Below are 5,831 nucleotides of genomic sequence, written 5' to 3' on the forward strand. Positions count from 1 at the left end.
GATGTGATTAGTATGGCGTAGATCAGTTTCTGAATCTATGGGTATATGGTCTTGGATTCATTGAGCACCTCACTGACGAAATAAATTGGTCCCTGTACCTTGTAGACGTGGTTAGGCTCGTCGCGCTCGACCACCATGGCAGTGGAGACCACTCGATTAGTTGTCGTGATGTAAAGCAGGAGGGTTTCGTCTTCTCTGGGAGCAGTAAGGACCGGAGGTGATGTAAGGAATTGTTTCAGCTGTGTAAAGGCAGCGTCTGCTTCCTCCGACCACTCAAACTTCTCAGATGCTTTGAGCAGCTTGAAAAACGGTAGTCCTTTTTTGCCTAATCTTGATATGAAACGACTGAGGGCAGCCATGCATCTGGTAAGCTTCTGAACATCCTTCACCTTTTTGGGCGGCTTCATATCCAAGACAGCTTTTACCTTCTCTGGGTTAGGGTGTATGCCATCGTGACTGACGATGTTGCCGAGCAATATACTAGATGGAACACCAAAGATGCACTTCTTTGGGTTTAATTTCCATTGGAATGTGTTAAGAGCTGCAAAGGTACGTTCTAGGTTGTCAACAAGGGTGTATGCTTCCTTGGTTTTAACAACTACATCATCAACATAAGCCTCAACGAGGTCGTCTTTTATCTCATCTTTGAGGCAGGCCTGTATGGCGCGTTGGTAGGTAGCCCCGACGTTCTTGAGCCCGAATGACATGGTCGTGTAGCAGTAGGCGCCGAAGGACGTGATGAAAGATGTCTTGATCTGGTCCTCCTTTTTGAGAGCGATCTGGTGATAACCAGAGTACCAATCGAGAAAGGAAAGCAACTCACAATCGGCAGTTGAATCTACGACCTCGTCTATGCGAGGTAAGCCGAAGGGGTCTTTAGGGCAGTGTTTGTTGAGATCAGTGTAATCAATGCACATTCTCCATTCATTATTCTTTTTGCGTACAAGAACTAGGTTGGCTAACCACTCTAGATGATACACTTCTTTAATAAATCTGGCTGCCAAAAGCCATGTAACTTCTACCCTAATCGCCTCCTTTTTGTCACGAGCGAACCGTCGTAGCTTCTGCTTGATAGGTTTGGCCTTACCATCGACATTGAAGGAGTGCTCGATCAAGTTTCGAGGTACACCGGGCATGTCAGTAGGTTTCCATACGAATATGCTCACGTTGCTCCTCAAGAACCTAACGAGCGCGTCTTCCTATTTAGGATCCAGGTTGGCCCTGATAAGGGCCATTTTGCTGGGATCACCATCGACCAGCTGGATCGTTTTGTACTCTTTGAACTTGACATTCTTGCATGGGGCCTCAAGCTCTAGGATCTCTAGGTGGTCGGTTGGGGTCTTCTTGGCATCGAGCGTGGTCTCAGCCATGCGAATAGAGAGGTCATAAGCCTCTGCTATTTTGAAGCTATCATCCTTGGAGGTGTAAGCCACGTATACGTTGCCCCTGAGAGTTAGAACCCCCTTCTCAGTAGGCATCTTGAGCACCAGATACCTATAGTGAGGTATGGCCATGAACTTGGTGAGCGCTGGTCGGCCAAGGATAGCATGGTAGGTGCCTTCGAAGTTGGCGACCACGAAGTTGACGTAGTCGATGCGGAAGTGATCTGGGGTACCAAATTGCACAGGTAGCATGATCTGCCCAAGAGGTGTGGAGCTCTGTCTGGGGAGAACGCCCTAGAACTATGCCTCGTATGGCTTGAGATCAGCCTGGGTTATCTTTAGAGCTGGCAAACTATTCTTGAATAGTATATCGATGGAACTACAGCCGTCAATCAGCACTCTATCGAACTGGACCTTGTTGATACAAGGATCAAGAACTAGAGGAAAATGCCCTAGCTCAGGTATTGCAGCCCATTGGTCCTTTCTGCTGAAGGAGATCTTGCGGTGAGACCAAGGAGGGAGCCGCGGGTCAGCGATGAGGTTGTTGGTATTGGCCATGTTCAAGCAAGCGCGGGCGAGCAGCTTGCATTCTCATTTGGTCTTGATGGACACTCTGCCCCCAATGATGGTGTGGACGCGGTCGGTTGGCTTGACATACTTGTGATGGGGATCTGCGTCTTCATCATCATTGTCCTCGTTACGCTGCTCCCCTACGTCATTAGGCTTGTCAGATGTATCCGGGGCCTGTTGGCGCGTGTAGATAGATTTGAGAACACGACAATTCCCCATGGTATGGTTTGACTTGGGATGGAGCTGGTAGGGTCCTTTCAATGCTTTGGCGTAGTCTTCTTCATAGTTGCGACATCCGCCACCTTTTTAACGGTGTTGACTTCGCCGTCATCTTCCTGAGCACGCTTGCCCCTGTAATCGTCACGGCGATTATGCCGCTGATTACACTGGTCGCAGTGGTCGTGGGAATCGTTGCGCTCGTTGCGGCGATCAAAATTGTCGTTCCAACCACAGTTGCCGCGGTAGTCGTCGCGGTGTGGGGGGTGGTCGGAGCGTGGAACCCTTGCTGCTTCTTCGATGATTATCTTTTTAGCATCGTCGGCATTCGCATATTTTTTAGTAGTGGCTAGGAGCGCTGTGACTGATTCAGGTCTTTTGCGGAGGAGCTTGTCCCTTAGGGCATCATGGAAGCGGAGACCAGTGATGAAAGCTTCAATTGCCTCGTTGTCGGAGATTGACGGGACCTTGATGCGCATCTCCGAGAAGCGTCGGACGTACTCGTGCAGTGGCTCATCTTTGCGATCTCGAATCCACTGCAGATCATATTTGTTGCTGGGTTGTTTGCTAGTAGCAATGAAGTTGTCGATGAATGCTTGATTGAGCTCTTACCAAGAATCAAAGTAGTTCGCCGGCAAGCTGACCAGCCATTGGTGGCATGCATGGCCGACGGCGACTGGGAAGTAATTAGACATGACATGCTCGTCAGCCATGGCTGATCTGCACATGGTTTCATAGAGCATGACCCATAACTCAGGGTTTTCCTTGCCGTCGTACTTCTGGAGTTTTTCGAGCTTCAAGTTTTTGGGCCATATGACTTGGTGAAGGCGAGGGGTAAACTGCTTCAAACCCGGAGGGCCATGGGTGGTATCATATTCCATACGGCGATAGCTTTCGTGGGATGCACGATCGTTGGCTCTTTGGTTAATGCGACCGCGTAGATCACGTTCTCCGAGGTAATGGCAGAGATCATTATTGCCATCACGACAATCCCGATTGCCCCCCTAGTTGACCCCGCGACCGTGGTTATCACAGCAATTGTCATGGTTGTCTCGGCGGTTGTCGTCCCGGTAGTCACGGCGGTTGTCGTCTCGGTAGTCGCAGCGGTTGTCATCCCGAGCACCATCATGACCACTGTTTCCGCCTTGACGGTTGTCTAATGGGTCGTTGTTGCACGAGCCATGTTGGTTGGGTGGCTGTGAGCGACTTGAGTACTGGCGGCTGCGGCTTGATTCGACTGAGACGGACGGAGCCCGGGCTTGGTTTGTAATCTCTGTGGTCTGGGCCATAGCAGCCATCAGGTAAGCTTATATATCATCATGAACTGCCTAGATTTCTAGGGTATTGGGTAGTCGTTGCATTGTTGCCATAGCAACAGCTACGTTGGCGCTTGGAGTCCTGAAGACCTGCGTGTCCCCTACCTTATCAAAGGCATTGTTAAGATCGCGTGGCTGGACCCTTATGCGTCATGCCTCCTCTTCTGCCTCGGCTTCAGCTTGTCGGCGATTAAACTGGTCAATATTCATGCTTCGCATGCTAGCCTTTCTTGCTCTATTTTGCCAACTACCGGTGGCTCGTCATTACTGACGACATTGATCAAGTCTCCTTGCCTTGGTGGGAAAGATGGGAATCGTGGGAAACCCGGGGAGTGGTCTGGGATATCTAGATCGTATTCAACTTCTTCATTGTCACGATGCTGGAGCTCAGTGTGGACAGAGCTGACAGATGTGATGCTAGATGGGGAGCTTGAACCGCCCTCTTGAACTATGTGGATCGACCCTTCTTGATACTCCTCGATCCGAACCATGTTGACGAAGTTGCGTGGCTTTGGCCGAGGTCGATGTATAGAACATAGATACGAGCAGCGTTGTATATTGTGCGCGTAGTTGGAAGTAGTGTTTCACAGGCCGTAGGGCTGAGCCTGGTAGTTCTTCATCGAGGCTTCGCACTCAGAGAGCTAGAGACCCATCGCGGGAGCTGGTCGGCAATGAACGGAGCGCCCTTTAGGAGTAGACGTGACCACAAGATCCATACCGAGTCGTGCAGGACGACTGGCCCGAGCTAGTCAGGTAGATCTGTTATGGGTAGTGGTTACCTGCTTGGTAGGTTGATTTTGAATCGAATCTACCAGAGCTAGGGTTTCAGCAAGCTTGGTGCCGACTCAAATCGATAGAGTCGAGCAGGTCGGTGTTGTCGATCTGCCTCCCTTTGTAGCGAGGAAGCGGACGATGGGTTGTCGGCATGGCTAAAGATGATGCTGGTGTGGCCGGAGCCAGACCCAACGTGGTCGAAGCCGTAGCTGATGCTGGTGAAGCAGTGGTTGATGCAGATTGGATCCACGCCTCCTCCGTGGTCATGGTGATGAAGTTGTTGGAGCCAGTGGTCCAGGTGATCTGGCCGATGGTGAACGTGAGGCCGTTCGACATAGCCATGGAACCAGGGATGATGACCATCTTGTTCGTCTGGAGAGCAGTACGCACACCCCCTACCTGGCGCGCCACTATCGATGAAATATGGTCGGCAGTCTACCTAGGGGTATGCCCAAGGTAGTAGATTATCGGCAGACAAATACGCAAGCTACAAACAAGATGGTGACGCAAGACAAACACGAGGTTTTATCCAGGTTCGGCCACCGTGAAGGTGTAATACCTACGTCCTGTGTCTGATTGTATTGCTGTATGTCAATGAGAGATGTTTTTTGAGAGGGGTCCCCTGCCTGCCTTATATAGTCTGGGGGCAGGGTTACAGATCTGGAAACTAATCCTAACTAGTTACAATTGCCATAAGTGGCCGGATAAGGATTCCTATTCTAACCGACCAGGATCTTGTTTGATCTCCAAGTCTGCCTTGATTCCTTGCGTGGGACTCCGAGCAGATTGGCTGGGCCGCGCGTCGTCTTCTAGTGGGCAGACCCCTAGTCGGGCTGGCCCAAGCCTAGCCGTAAGGGGTATAGGGGTTAATACCCCCACACCATCCCTTTCAAAACTATAAGGGGATACACTCTCTCCTGAAAAATGACGGCTAGCTCTCTCTCTCTCGAAGACTCTCTCGATGGCTCGAGAAACAAACAGTCAACAAGCTTTAGAGACACGCTGAGCATACGCTCCAAATCTTAGCATACGTTAGAGGCCCGTCACTCTCGACCACTCGTTCAGAGTCCGACCGGGCCTCTAACACCCCCCTTCGCAATCCTTACTCTTTTGTAAACACAACAACAACTTTCGAGCACCTAGGCTTAGGAATAAAATCGCGACCGACCTCAACTGGACATAGGGCCATTACCTGAACCAGTACAAAGCCTGTGTTATTGAGTGCTAGGCCACATTCGATCAACAACGCACGACAAAAACTATAAATATTTACTTGTCGACCACATTTCGCACTGACAATATGTATTGCATAGTTGAGACTCAATAATCAATACAATTGTTTGCGGTAAATGTCAGTGTTGTTAGAACCAGAAGAATTACCGCATTTGCGCAGGAATTTAGATAGGAATTGAAAAATGTCTGCAAAATTTGGGTCCAATGCAAATGTGCAAGGTGGTATGGTAGGGACTACATTTGAATAGTTGAGTTGTCAGTGGACTTTTTTTGGTGTGATCAACAGTCAGCCAATTTTTGTTGCCTTCTGCAAGATTAGCCGAGATCTATCTCTCTTTGA

Source organism: Miscanthus floridulus, chromosome 16 (genome assembly GCF_019320115.1).
Source record: "Miscanthus floridulus cultivar M001 chromosome 16, ASM1932011v1, whole genome shotgun sequence".
NCBI lineage: Eukaryota > Viridiplantae > Streptophyta > Magnoliopsida > Poales > Poaceae > Miscanthus > Miscanthus floridulus.